The following is a 14,879-nucleotide window of genomic DNA, read 5'->3' as shown; positions in this document are numbered from 1 at the left end:
GCTGGCTCATGGGCCCACATTCAGGGCCCCCACCTCGGGAGAAAATTCTCCCAATGTGCTCTGATGTTGAAAGAGTCAAGAAGAGAAGAAGGGAAAAAAAACCCCCGAAGTCCCAGGAAAACAAAGTTCAACTCTCCATCTCCCTCCAGAGAAAAGGAGCTGAAAACTGGCTAAAAAGAAACAAAGTTGCTTCCTCTGCTCTTGCTGCAAGCAGGATGCAGAGGAGTGTGTATGTGTGTCCTTGAACAAACGCTCTGAGAAGTTTGTCTGGCTTTTTTTTCCTCTCCCCCCTCTCAGGCTCAGTTGAAAGGCACAGAAATGCACAAAGTTCACTTCTGGGCATAGAGCAGCAATAGGGGGATACACATGATAAAGTCACCCCAAGACACAGGGACAGAGAATTCAGTGGAAAGACTCCGAGAATTCTGCTCCCAGAGATCATTCATTCCTGCTCACACTGACCCTTGTAGAAAGGGGACATCGTTCCCGGCAGCCTGTACTGAGCATGTGGCTCCTGAGTGGGGTTTGTTGTTTAGGAAACCTGCTCCGGCTTTTCCATTCTTTCCTTGCAAACAGGAAAACTTCTCCTGGGGCTGTGTGCAGGCAGAGCCCTGAGGAGAGCAGGTGGCACATGGTGCGCTGGGCTGGGACAGCCAGCTGCAGAGCTCAAGGGAAGAAGCCCAAAGTGTCACAATGGCTCCTTGCCTTCCCATGCAACACCTGGGTCACAATGGTCTCCTTGATTCCATGAGGCCCCACTGTGTCACAATGGCTCCTTGGTTCCATCAGGTTCCGCAGTGTCACCATGGTCTCTTTTGATCCGCACTGTCATCATGGACAATTGGTTCCATGAGGCCCCGCAGTGTCACAATGGTCCCTTGCTTCCATAGGTTTGATGTTGTAACAAAGGACTCCTTGCTTCTATGAGCTAGCCTGCTTTTTGCAGAGGTGTCTTTGGTTCCAACAAGGCCCCGCTGTGTCTCAGTGCACCCTGGCTTCCATGTGGATCTGGAGTATCACAAAGGCTCCTTGGTTCCACCAGGTCCTGCTGTGTCACAATGGGTCCTGTGGTCCCTGAGGCCCTCCAAAACCATCGTGGAGGCTTGCTTCCATGAGGTTCCATTATGTGCCAGTGGTCATCTTGGTTCCAGGAGTTTCCTTAGTGTCACAATGCTCTCCATGCTTCCATTAGGCCCTGCTTTGCCACAATGGTCCCCTTGTTTCCATGAGGCCCCGCTGTGTCACAATGGAACTATGGTTCCGTGATGTTGCGTGGTGTCACCGTGCTCTTCTTGAATCCGCCGTGTAACCATGGACCATTGGTTCCATGCAGCCGTGTCACAATGGGCTCCTTGATTCCATGATTCCCCACGGTGTCACAATGGAGCCTTGTTTCTAGGAGGTTCTGTACTGTCACAATTGCCTCCTTGATGCCATCAGCCCCTGCAGTGTCACAATGGCTCCTTGGTTCCATGAGGAACACAAGAGCTTGGCATAAGCATTGAGCAACAGCTGCTGAACACACCTGGCAACATCTGCTTGCATCAAAAGAGTGCTTCAAGCTGACAATGGCACCAGCAGCTTCCATCTGCAACAGAGACCCAGGAAAGGACAGGCTGTGCCGGTTTGGACAAATGTGGAGGAAAATATCCTCTGATAGAAGGCAGGTTACACCCAGCCCTCCCCCACCAGGTTTTTGGAAAAAAGAACTTTCCTGGGAAGAAAGTGAAAGAGATAAAACCTATTTTTTTAACAAACACACAGGAAAAGGATAACAATGCTAAATATTAAAACCTCTCGCTGTGCAGAGAAACCTGGGATAATTTGAGAGTCCTTCTGTGTTTCGGTGGGGTCTCCTGAAACATCCATAGACAGCGAGGCCCGTGCAAAGAAACAGGGAGCGATTCTTGAGAGAAGTTGCAGAGCTCTTTCTTCTCCAGCCACATGGGCGGGGCACTGCCAAAGAACTGAGCAATCACAGCACAACCAGGGCCCTCCTCGCACAGGGCAACACAAAATAAGCAGTGCTGAACAGGATTAGGGCACATGTGAGCAGGGAGCAGGGAGACCCCGTGCCCAGGCCATGCCTCTACCCCAGGGTCCCCTCTCCCATGACCTCATGGCAGGGGGGAGGAACCCCAACACTTCCATAGGTGCAGTTTCTCTCCTCCTCCTTGCAGCTGGCTCATGGGCCCACATTCAGGGCCCCCACCTCGGGAGAAAATTCTCCCAATGTGCTCTGATGTTGAAAGAGTCAAGAAGAGAAGAAGGGAAAAAAAACCCCCGAAGTCCCAGGAAAACAAAGTTCAACTCTCCATCTCCCCCCAGAGAAAAGGAGCTGAAAACTGGCTAAAAAGAAACCAAGTTGCTTCCCTCTGCTCTTGCTGCAAGCAGGATGCAGAGGAGTGTGTATGTGTGTCCTTGAACAAACGCTCTGAGAAGTTTGTCTGGCTTTTTTTTCCTCTCCCCCCTCTCAGGCTCAGTTGAAAGGCACAGAAATGCACAAAGTTCACTTCTGGGCATAGAGCAGCAATAGGGGATACACATGATAAAGTCACCCCAAGACACAGGGAGAGAGAATTCAGTGGAAAGACTCCGAGAATTCTGCTCCCAGAGATCATTCCTGCTCACACTGACCCTTGTAGAAAGGGGACATCGTTCCAGGCAGCCTGTACTGAGCATGTGGCTCCTGAGTGGGGTTTGTTGTTTAGGAAACCTGCTCCGGCTTTTCCATTCTTTCCTTGCAAACAGGAAAACTTCTCCTGGGGCTGTGTGCAGGCAGAGCCCTGAGGAGAGCAGGTGGCACATGGTGCGCTGGGCTGGGACAGCCAGCTGCAGAGCTCAAGGGAAGAAGCCCAAAGTGTCACAATGGCTCCTTGCCTTCCCATGCAACACCTGGGTCACAATGGTCTCCTTGATTCCATGAGGCCCCACTGTGTCACAATGGCTCCTTGGTTCCATCAGGTTCCGCAGTGTCACCATGGTCTCCTTTGATCCGCACTGTCATCATGGACAATTGGTTCCATGAGGCCCCGCAGTGTCACAATGGTCCCTTGGTTGCATAGCTTTTACGTTGTAACAATGGACTCCTTGCTTCTATGAGCTAGCCTGCTTTTTGCAGAGGTGTCTTTGGTTCCAACAAGGCCCCACTGTGTCTCAGTGCACCCTGGCTTCCATGTGGATCTGGAGTATCACAAAGGCTCCTTGGTTCCACCAGGTCCTGCTGTGTCACAATGGGTCCTGTGGTCCCTGAGGCCCTCCAAAGTCATCATGGATGCTTGCTTCCATGAGGTTCCATTATGTGCCAGTGGTCATCTTGGTTCCAGGAGTTTCCTTAGTGTCACAATGCTCTCCATGTTTCCATTAGGCCCTGCTTTGCCACAATGGTCCCCTTGTTTCCATGAGGCCCCGCTGTGTCACAATGGACCTATGGTTCCGTGATGTTGCGTGGTGTCACCGTGCTCTTCTTGAATCCGCCGTGTAACCATGGACCATTGGTTCCATGCAGCCGTGTCACAATGGGCTCCTTGATTCCATGATTCCCCACGGTGTCACAATGGAGCCTTGTTTCTAGGAGGTTCTGTACTGTCACAATTGCCTCCTTGATGCCATCAGCCCCTGCAGTGTCACAATGGCTCCTTGGTTCCATGAGGAACACAATAGCTTGGCATAAGCATTGAGCAACAGCTGCTGAACACACCTGGCAACATCTGCTTGCATCAAAAGAGGGCTTCAAGCTGACAATGGCACCAGCAGCTTCCATCTGCAACAGAGACCCAGGAAAGGACAGGCTGTGCCGGTTTGGACAAATGTGGAGGAAAATATCCTCTTATAGAAGGCAGGTTACACCCAGCCCTCCCCCACCAGGTTTTTGGAAAAAAGAACTTTCCTGGGAAGAAAGTGAAAGAGATAAAACCTATTTTTTTAACAAACACACAGGAAAAGGATAACAATGCTAAATATTAAAACCTCTCGCTGTGCAGAGAAAGCTGGGATAATTTGAGAGTCCTTCTGTGTTTCGGTGGGGTCTCCTGAAACATCCATAGACAGCGAGGCCCGTGCAAAGAAACAGGGAGCGATTCTTGAGAGAAGTTTCAGAGCTCTTTCTTCTCCAGCCACATGGGCGGGGCACTGCCAAAGAACTGAGCAATCACAGCACAACCAGGGCCCTCCTCGCACAGGGCAACACAAAATAAGCAGTGCTGAACAGGATTAGGGCACATGTGAGCAGGGAGCAGGGAGACCCCGTGCCCAGGCCATGCCTCTACCCCAGGGTCCCCTCTCCCATGACCTCATGGCAGGGGGGAGGAACCCCAACACTTCCGTAGGTGCAGTTTCTCTCCTCCTCCTTGCAGCTGGCTCATGGGCCCACATTCAGGGCCCCCACCTCGGGAGAAAATTCTCCCAATGTGCTCTGATGTTGAAAGAGTCAAGAAGAGAAGAAGGGAAAAAAAACCCCCGAAGTCCCAGGAAAACAAAGTTCAACTCTCCATCTCCCCCCAGAGAAAAGGAGCTGAAAACTGGCTAAAAAGAAACAAAGTTGCTTCCCTCTGCTCTTGCTGCAAGCAGGATGCAGAGGAGTGTGTATGTGTGTCCTTGAACAAACGCTCTGAGAAGTTTGTCCGGTTTTTTTTCCTCTCCCCCCTCTCAGGCTCAGTTGAAAGGCACAGAAATGCACAAAGTTCACTTCTGGGCATAGAGCAGCAATAGGGGATACACATGATAAAGTCACCCCAAGACACAGGGAGAGAGAATTCAGTGGAAAGACTCCGAGAATTCTGCTCCCAGAGATCATTCCTGCTCACACTGACCCTTGTAGAAAGGGGACATCGTTCCAGGCAGCCTGTACTGAGCATGTGGCTCCTGAGTGGGGTTTGTTGTTTAGGAAACCTGCTCCGGCTTTTCCATTCTTTCCTTGCAAACAGGAAAACTTCTCCTGGGGCTGTGTGCAGGCAGAGCCCTGAGGAGAGCAGGTGGCACATGGTGCGCTGGGCTGGGACAGCCAGCTGCAGAGCTCAAGGGAAGAAGCCCAAAGTGTCACAATGGCTCCTTGCCTTCCCATGCAACACCTGGGTCACAATGGTCTCCTTGATTCCATGAGGCCCCACTGTGTCACAATGGCTCCTTGGTTCCATCAGGTTCCGCAGTGTCACCATGGTCTCCTTTGATCCGCACTGTCATCATGGACAATTGGTTCCATGAGGCCCCGCAGTGTCACAATGGTCCCTTGGTTGCATAGCTTTTACGTTGTAACAATGGACTCCTTGCTTCTATGAGCTAGCCTGCTTTTTGCAGAGGTGTCTTTGGTTCCAACAAGGCCCCACTGTGTCTCAGTGCACCCTGGCTTCCATGTGGATCTGGAGTATCACAAAGGCTCCTTGGTTCCACCAGGTCCTGCTGTGTCACAATGGGTCCTGTGGTCCCTGAGGCCCTCCAAAGTCATCATGGATGCTTGCTTCCATGAGGTTCCATTATGTGCCAGTGGTCATCTTGGTTCCAGGAGTTTCCTTAGTGTCACAATGCTCTCCATGTTTCCATGATTCCCCACAATGTCACAATGCTCTCCAGGCTTCCATTAGGCCCTGCTTTGCCACAATGGTCCCCTTGTTTCCATGCGGCCTTGCTGTGTCACAATGGACGTACGGTTCCATGATGTTGCGTGGTGTCACCGTGCTCTTCTTGAATCCGCCGTGTAACCATGGACCATTGGTTCCATGCAGCCGTGTCACAATGGGCTCCTTGATTCCATGATTCCCCACGGTGTCACAATGGAGCCTTGTTTCTAGGAGGTTCTGTACTGTCACAATTGCCTCCTTGATGCCATCAGCCCCTGCAGTGTCACAATGGCTCCTTGGTTCCATGAGGAACACAATAGCTTGGCATAAGCATTGAGCAACAGCTGCTGAACACACCTGGCAACATCTGCTTGCATCAAAAGAGGGCTTCAAGCTGACAATGGCACCAGCAGCTTCCATCTGCAACAGACACCCAGGGAAAGGACAGGCTGTGCTGGTTTGGACAAATGTGGAGGAAAATATCCTCTGATAGAAGGCAGGTTACACCCAGCCCTCCCCCACCAGCTTCAGGAAAAAAGAATTTTCCTGGGAAGAAAGTGAAAGAGATAAAAACTACTTTTTTAACAAACACACAGGAAAAGGATAACAATGCTAAATATTAAAACCTCTCGCTGTGCAGAGAAAGCTGGGATAATTTGAGAGTCCTTCCGTGTTTCGGTGGGGTCTCCTGAAACATCCATAGACAGCGAGGCCCGTGCAAAGAAACAGGGAGCAATTCTTGAGAGAAGTTTCAGAGCTCTTTCTTCTCCAGCCACATGGGCGGGGCACTGCCAAAGAACTGAGCAATCACGGCACAACCAGGGCCCTCCTGGCACAGGGCAACACAAAATAAGCAGTGCTGAACAGGATTAGGGCACATGTGAGCAGGGAGCAGGGAGACCCCCGTGCCCAGGCCATGCCTCTACCCCAGGGTCCCCTCTCCCATGACCTCATGGCAGGGGGGAGGAACCCCAACACTTCCGTAGGTGTAGTCTCTCTCCTCCTCCTTGCAGCTGGCTCATGGGCCCACATTCAGGGCCCCCACCTCGGGAGAAAATTCTCCCAATGTGCTCTGATGTTGAAAGAGTCAAGAAGAGAAGAAGGGAAAAAAAACCCCCGAAGTCCCAGGAAAACAAAGTTCAACTCTCCATCTCCCTCCAGAGAAAAGGAGCTGAAAACTGGCTAAAAAGAAACAAAGTTGCTTCCTCTGCTCTTGCTGCAAGCAGGATGCAGAGGAGTGTGTATGTGTGTCCTTGAACAAACGCTCTGAGAAGTTTGTCTGGCTTTTTTTTCCTCTCCCCCCTCTCAGGCTCAGTTGAAAGGCACAGAAATGCACAAAGTTCACTTCTGGGCATAGAGCAGCAATAGGGGGATACACATGATAAAGTCACCCCAAGACACAGGGACAGAGAATTCAGTGGAAAGACTCCGAGAATTCTGCTCCCAGAGATCATTCATTCCTGCTCACACTGACCCTTGTAGAAAGGGGACATCGTTCCCGGCAGCCTGTACTGAGCATGTGGCTCCTGAGTGGGGTTTGTTGTTTAGGAAACCTGCTCCGGCTTTTCCATTCTTTCCTTGCAAACAGGAAAACTTCTCCTGGGGCTGTGTGCAGGCAGAGCCCTGAGGAGAGCAGGTGGCACATGGTGCGCTGGGCTGGGACAGCCAGCTGCAGAGCTCAAGGGAAGAAGCCCAAAGTGTCACAATGGCTCCTTGCCTTCCCATGCAACACCTGGGTCACAATGGTCTCCTTGATTCCATGAGGCCCCACTGTGTCACAATGGCTCCTTGGTTCCATCAGGTTCCGCAGTGTCACCATGGTCTCTTTTGATCCGCACTGTCATCATGGACAATTGGTTCCATGAGGCCCCGCAGTGTCACAATGGTCCCTTGCTTCCATAGGTTTGATGTTGTAACAAAGGACTCCTTGCTTCTATGAGCTAGCCTGCTTTTTGCAGAGGTGTCTTTGGTTCCAACAAGGCCCCGCTGTGTCTCAGTGCACCCTGGCTTCCATGTGGATCTGGAGTATCACAAAGGCTCCTTGGTTCCACCAGGTCCTGCTGTGTCACAATGGGTCCTGTGGTCCCTGAGGCCCTCCAAAACCATCGTGGAGGCTTGCTTCCATGAGGTTCCATTATGTGCCAGTGGTCATCTTGGTTCCAGGAGTTTCCTTAGTGTCACAATGCTCTCCATGCTTCCATTAGGCCCTGCTTTGCCACAATGGTCCCCTTGTTTCCATGAGGCCCCGCTGTGTCACAATGGAACTATGGTTCCGTGATGTTGCGTGGTGTCACCGTGCTCTTCTTGAATCCGCCGTGTAACCATGGACCATTGGTTCCATGCAGCCGTGTCACAATGGGCTCCTTGATTCCATGATTCCCCACGGTGTCACAATGGAGCCTTGTTTCTAGGAGGTTCTGTACTGTCACAATTGCCTCCTTGATGCCATCAGCCCCTGCAGTGTCACAATGGCTCCTTGGTTCCATGAGGAACACAATAGCTTGGCATAAGCATTGAGCAACAGCTGCTGAACACACCTGGCAACATCTGCTTGCATCAAAAGAGGGCTTCAAGCTGACAATGGCACCAGCAGCTTCCATCTGCAACAGAGACCCAGGAAAGGACAGGCTGTGCCGGTTTGGACAAATGTGGAGGAAAATATCCTCTGATAGAAGGCAGGTTACACCCAGCCCTCCCCCACCAGGTTTTTGGAAAAAAGAACTTTCCTGGGAAGAAAGTGAAAGAGATAAAACCTATTTTTTTAACAAACACACAGGAAAAGGATAACAATGCTAAATATTAAAACCTCTCGCTGTGCAGAGAAACCTGGGATAATTTGAGAGTCCTTCCGTGTTTCGGTGGGGTCTCCTGAAACATCCATAGACAGCGAGGCCCGTGCAAAGAAACAGGGAGCGATTCTTGAGAGAAGTTTCAGAGCTCTTTCTTCTCCAGCCACATGGGTGGGGCACTGCCAAAGAACTGAGCAATCACAGCACAACCAGGGCCCTCCTGGCACAGGGCAACACAAAATAAGCAGTGCTGAACAGGATTAGGGCACATGTGAGCAGGGAGCAGGGAGACCCCGTGCCCAGGCCATGCCTCTACCCCAGGGTCCCCTCTCCCATGACCTCATGGCAGGGGGGAGGAACCCCAACACTTCCGTAGGTGTAGTCTCTCTCCTCCTCCTTGCAGCTGGCTCATGGGCCCACATTCAGGGCCCCCACCTCGGGAGAAAATTCTCCCAATGTGCTCTGATGTTGAAAGAGTCAAGAAGAGAAGAAGGGAAAAAAAACCCCCGAAGTCCCAGGAAAACAAAGTTCAACTCTCCATCTCCCCCCAGAGAAAAGGAGCTGAAAACTGGCTAAAAAGAAACAAAGTTGCTTCCCTCTGCTCTTGCTGCAAGCAGGATGCAGAGGAGTGTGTATGTGTGTCCTTGAACAAACGCTCTGAGAAGTTTGTCTGGCTTTTTTTTCCTCTCCCCCCTCTCAGGCTCAGTTGAAAGGCACAGAAATGCACAAAGTTCACTTCTGGGCATAGAGCAGCAATAGGGGATACACATGATAAAGTCACCCCAAGACACAGGGAGAGAGAATTCAGTGGAAAGACTCCGAGAATTCTGCTCCCAGAGATCATTCCTGCTCACACTGACCCTTGTAGAAAGGGGACATCGTTCCAGGCAGCCTGTACTGAGCATGTGGCTCCTGAGTGGGGTTTGTTGTTTAGGAAACCTGCTCCGGCTTTTCCATTCTTTCCTTGCAAACAGGAAAACTTCTCCTGGGGCTGTGTGCAGGCAGAGCCCTGAGGAGAGCAGGTGGCACATGGTGCGCTGGGCTGGGACAGCCAGCTGCAGAGCTCAAGGGAAGAAGCCCAAAGTGTCACAATGGCTCCTTGCCTTCCCATGCAACACCTGGGTCACAATGGTCTCCTTGATTCCATGAGGCCCCACTGTGTCACAATGGCTCCTTGGTTCCATCAGGTTCCGCAGTGTCACCATGGTCTCCTTTGATCCGCACTGTCATCATGGACAATTGGTTCCATGAGGCCCCGCAGTGTCACAATGGTCCCTTGGTTGCATAGCTTTTACGTTGTAACAATGGACTCCTTGCTTCTATGAGCTAGCCTGCTTTTTGCAGAGGTGTCTTTGGTTCCAACAAGGCCCCGCTGTGTCTCAGTGCACCCTGGCTTCCATGTGGATCTGGAGTATCACAAAGGCTCCTTGGTTCCACCAGGTCCTGCTGTGTCACAATGGGTCCTGTGGTCCCTGAGGCCCTCCAAAGTCATCATGGATGCTTGCTTCCATGAGGTTCCATTATGTGCCAGTGGTCATCTTGGTTCCAGGAGTTTCCTTAGTGTCACAATGCTCTCCATGTTTCCATGATTCCCCACAATGTCACAATGCTCTCCAGGCTTCCATTAGGCCCTGCTTTGCCACAATGGTCCCCTTGTTTCCATGCGGCCTTGCTGTGTCACAATGGACGTACGGTTCCATGATGTTGCGTGGTGTCACCGTGCTCTTCTTGAATCCGCCGTGTAACCATGGACCATTGGTTCCATGCAGCCGTGTCACAATGGGCTCCTTGATTCCATGATTCCCCACGGTGTCACAATGGAGCCTTGTTTCTAGGAGGTTCTGTACTGTCACAATTGCCTCCTTGATGCCATCAGCCCCTGCAGTGTCACAATGGCTCCTTGGTTCCATGAGGAACACAATAGCTTGGCATAAGCATTGAGCAACAGCTGCTGAACACACCTGGCAACATCTGCTTGCATCAAAAGAGGGCTTCAAGCTGACAATGGCACCAGCAGCTTCCATCTGCAACAGACACCCAGGGAAAGGACAGGCTGTGCTGGTTTGGACAAATGTGGAGGAAAATATCCTCTGATAGAAGGCAGGTTACACCCAGCCCTCCCCCACCAGCTTCAGGAAAAAAGAATTTTCCTGGGAAGAAAGTGAAAGAGATAAAAACTACTTTTTTAACAAACACACAGGAAAAGGATAACAATGCTAAATATTAAAACCTCTCGCTGTGCAGAGAAAGCTGGGATAATTTGAGAGTCCTTCCGTGTTTCGGTGGGGTCTCCTGAAACATCCATAGACAGCGAGGCCTGTGCAAAGAAACAGGGAGCAATTCTTGAGAGAAGTTTCAGAGCTCTTTCTTCTCCAGCCACATGGGCGGGGCACTGCCAAAGAACTGAGCAATCACGGCACAACCAGGGCCCTCCTGGCACAGGGCAACACAAAATAAGCAGTGCTGAACAGGATTAGGGCACATGTGAGCAGGGAGCAGGGAGACCCCCGTGCCCAGGCCATGCCTCTACCCCAGGGTCCCCTCTCCCATGACCTCATGGCAGGGGGGAGGAACCCCAACACTTCCGTAGGTGTAGTCTCTCTCCTCCTCCTTGCAGCTGGCTCATGGGCCCACATTCAGGGCCCCCACCTCGGGAGAAAATTCTCCCAATGTGCTCTGATGTTGAAAGAGTCAAGAAGAGAAGAAGGGAAAAAAACCCCCCGAAGTCCCAGGAAAACAAAGTTCAACTCTCCATCTCCCTCCAGAGAAAAGGAGCTGAAAACTGGCTAAAAAGAAACAAAGTTGCTTCCTCTGCTCTTGCTGCAAGCAGGATGCAGAGGAGTGTGTATGTGTGTCCTTGAACAAACGCTCTGAGAAGTTTGTCTGGCTTTTTTTTCCTCTCCCCCCTCTCAGGCTCAGTTGAAAGGCACAGAAATGCACAAAGTTCACTTCTGGGCATAGAGCAGCAATAGGGGGATACACATGATAAAGTCACCCCAAGACACAGGGACAGAGAATTCAGTGGAAAGACTCCGAGAATTCTGCTCCCAGAGATCATTCATTCCTGCTCACACTGACCCTTGTAGAAAGGGGACATCGTTCCCGGCAGCCTGTACTGAGCATGTGGCTCCTGAGTGGGGTTTGTTGTTTAGGAAACCTGCTCCGGCTTTTCCATTCTTTCCTTGCAAACAGGAAAACTTCTCCTGGGGCTGTGTGCAGGCAGAGCCCTGAGGAGAGCAGGTGGCACATGGTGCGCTGGGCTGGGACAGCCAGCTGCAGAGCTCAAGGGAAGAAGCCCAAAGTGTCACAATGGCTCCTTGCCTTCCCATGCAACACCTGGGTCACAATGGTCTCCTTGATTCCATGAGGCCCCACTGTGTCACAATGGCTCCTTGGTTCCATCAGGTTCCGCAGTGTCACCATGGTCTCTTTTGATCCGCACTGTCATCATGGACAATTGGTTCCATGAGGCCCCGCAGTGTCACAATGGTCCCTTGGTTGCATAGCTTTTACGTTGTAACAATGGACTCCTTGCTTCTATGAGCTAGCCTGCTTTTTGCAGAGGTGTCTTTGGTTCCAACAAGGCCCCGCTGTGTCTCAGTGCACCCTGGCTTCCATGTGGATCTGGAGTATCACAAAGGCTCCTTGGTTCCACCAGGTCCTGCTGTGTCACAATGGGTCCTGTGGTCCCTGAGGCCCTCCAAAACCATCGTGGAGGCTTGCTTCCATGCGGTTCCATTATGTGCCAGTGGTCATCTTGGTTCCAGGAGTTTCCTTAGTGTCACAATGCTCTCCATGCTTCCATTAGGCCCTGCTTTGCCACAATGGTCCCCTTGTTTCCATGCGGCCTTGCTGTGTCACAATGGACCTATGGTTCCATGATGTTGCGTGGTGTCACCGTGCTCTTCTTGAATCCGCCGTGTAACCATGGACCATTGGTTCCGTGCAGCCGTGTCACAATGGGCTCCTTGATTCCATGATTCCCCACGGTGTCACAATGGAGCCTTGTTTCTAGGAGGTTCTGTACTGTCACAATTGCCTCCTTGATGCCATCAGCCCCTGCAGTGTCACAATGGCTCCTTGGTTCCATGAGGAACACAATAGCTTGGCATAAGCATTGAGCAACAGCTGCTGAACACACCTGGCAACATCTGCTTGCATCAAAAGAGTGCTTCAAGCTGACAATGGCACCAGCAGCTTCCATCTGCAACAGAGACCCAGGAAAGGACAGGCTGTGCCGGTTTGGACAAATGTGGAGGAAAATATCCTCTTATAGAAGGCAGGTTACACCCAGCCCTCCCCCACCAGGTTTTTGGAAAAAAGAACTTTCCTGGGAAGAAAGTGAAAGAGATAAAACCTATTTTTCTAACAAACACACAGGAAAAGGATAACAATGCTAAATATTAAAAGCTCTCGCTGTGCAGAGAAAGCTGGGATAATTTGAGAGTCCTTCCGTGTTTCGGTGGGGTCTCCTGAAACATCCATAGACAGCGAGGCCCGTGCAAAGAAACAGGGAGCGATTCTTGAGAGAAGTTGCAGAGCTCTTTCTTCTCCAGCCACATGGGCGGGGCACTGCCAAAGAACTGAGCAATCACAGCACAACCAGGGCCCTCCTCGCACAGGGCAACACAAAATAAGCAGTGCTGAACAGGATTAGGGCACATGTGAGCAGGGAGCAGGGAGACCCCGTGCCCAGGCCATGCCTCTACCCCAGGGTCCCCTCTCCCATGACCTCATGGCAGGGGGGAGGAACCCCAACACTTCCGTAGGTGCAGTCTCTCTCCTCCTCCTTGCAGCTGGCTCATGGGCCCACATTCAGGGCCCCCACCTCGGGAGAAAATTCTCCCAATGTGCTCTGATGTTGAAAGAGTCAAGAAGAGAAGAAGGGAAAAAAAACCCCCGAAGTCCCAGGAAAACAAAGTTCAACTCTCCATCTCCCCCCAGAGAAAAGGAGCTGAAAACTGGCTAAAAAGAAACAAAGTTGCTTCCCTCTGCTCTTGCTGAAAGCAGGATGCAGAGGAGTGTGTATGTGTGTCCTTGAACAAACGCTCTGAGAAGTTTGTCCGGTTTTTTTTCCTCTCCCCCCTCTCAGGCTCAGTTGAAAGGCACAGAAATGCACAAAGTTCACTTCTGGGCATAGAGCAGCAATAGGGGATACACATGATAAAGTCACCCCAAGACACAGGGACAGAGAATTCAGTGGAAAGACTCCGAGAATTCTGCTCCCAGAGATCATTCCTGCTCACACTGACCCTTGTAGAAAGGGGACATCGTTCCAGGCAGCCTGTACTGAGCATGTGGCTCCTGAGTGGGGTTTGTTGTTTAGGAAACCTGCTCCGGCTTTTCCATTCTTTCCTTGCAAACAGGAAAACTTCTCCTGGGGCTGTGTGCAGGCAGAGCCCTGAGGAGAGCAGGTGGCACATGGTGCGCTGGGCTGGGACAGCCAGCTGCAGAGCTCAAGGGAAGAAGCCCAAAGTGTCACAATGGCTCCTTGCCTTCCCATGCAACACCTGGGTCACAATGGTCTCCTTGATTCCATGAGGCCCCACTGTGTCACAATGGCTCCTTGGTTCCATCAGGTTCCGCAGTGTCACCATGGTCTCCTTTGATCCGCACTGTCATCATGGACAATTGGTTCCATGAGGCCCCGCAGTGTCACAATGGTCCCTTGGTTGCATAGCTTTTACGTTGTAACAATGGACTCCTTGCTTCTATGAGCTAGCCTGCTTTTTGCAGAGGTGTCTTTGGTTCCAACAAGGCCCCGCTGTGTCTCAGTGCACCCTGGCTTCCATGTGGATCTGGAGTATCACAAAGGCTCCTTGGTTCCACCAGGTCCTGCTGTGTCACAATGGGTCCTGTGGTCCCTGAGGCCCTCCAAAACCATCGTGGAGGCTTGCTTCCATGCGGTTCCATTATGTGCCAGTGGTCATCTTGGTTCCAGGAGTTTCCTTAGTGTCACAATGCTCTCCATGTTTCCATGATTCCCCACAATGTCACAATGCTCTCCAGGCTTCCATTAGGCCCTGCTTTGCCACAATGGTCCCCTTGTTTCCATGCGGCCTTGCTGTGTCACAATGGACGTACGGTTCCATGATGTTGCGTGGTGTCACCGTGCTCTTCTTGAATCCGCCGTGTAACCATGGACCATTGGTTCCATGCAGCCGTGTCACAATGGGCTCCTTGATTCCATGATTCCCCACGGTGTCACAATGGAGCCTTGTTTCTAGGAGGTTCTGTACTGTCACAATTGCCTCCTTGATGCCATCAGCCCCTGCAGTGTCACAATGGCTCCTTGGTTCCATGAGGAACACAATAGCTTGGCATAAGCATTGAGCAACAGCTGCTGAACACACCTGGCAACATCTGCTTGCATCAAAAGAGGGCTTCAAGCTGACAATGGCACCAGCAGCTTCCATCTGCAACAGACACCCAGGGAAAGGACAGGCTGTGCCGGTTTGGACAAATGTGGAGGAAAATATCCTCTGATAGAAGGCAGGTTACACCCAGCCCTCCCCCACCAGCTTCGGGAAAAAAG

This window comes from Aphelocoma coerulescens, chromosome 28, assembly GCF_041296385.1.
Source record: "Aphelocoma coerulescens isolate FSJ_1873_10779 chromosome 28, UR_Acoe_1.0, whole genome shotgun sequence".
Classification (NCBI taxonomy): Eukaryota; Metazoa; Chordata; class Aves; order Passeriformes; family Corvidae; genus Aphelocoma; species Aphelocoma coerulescens.
Note: the sequence above shows the minus strand (reverse complement) of the source record.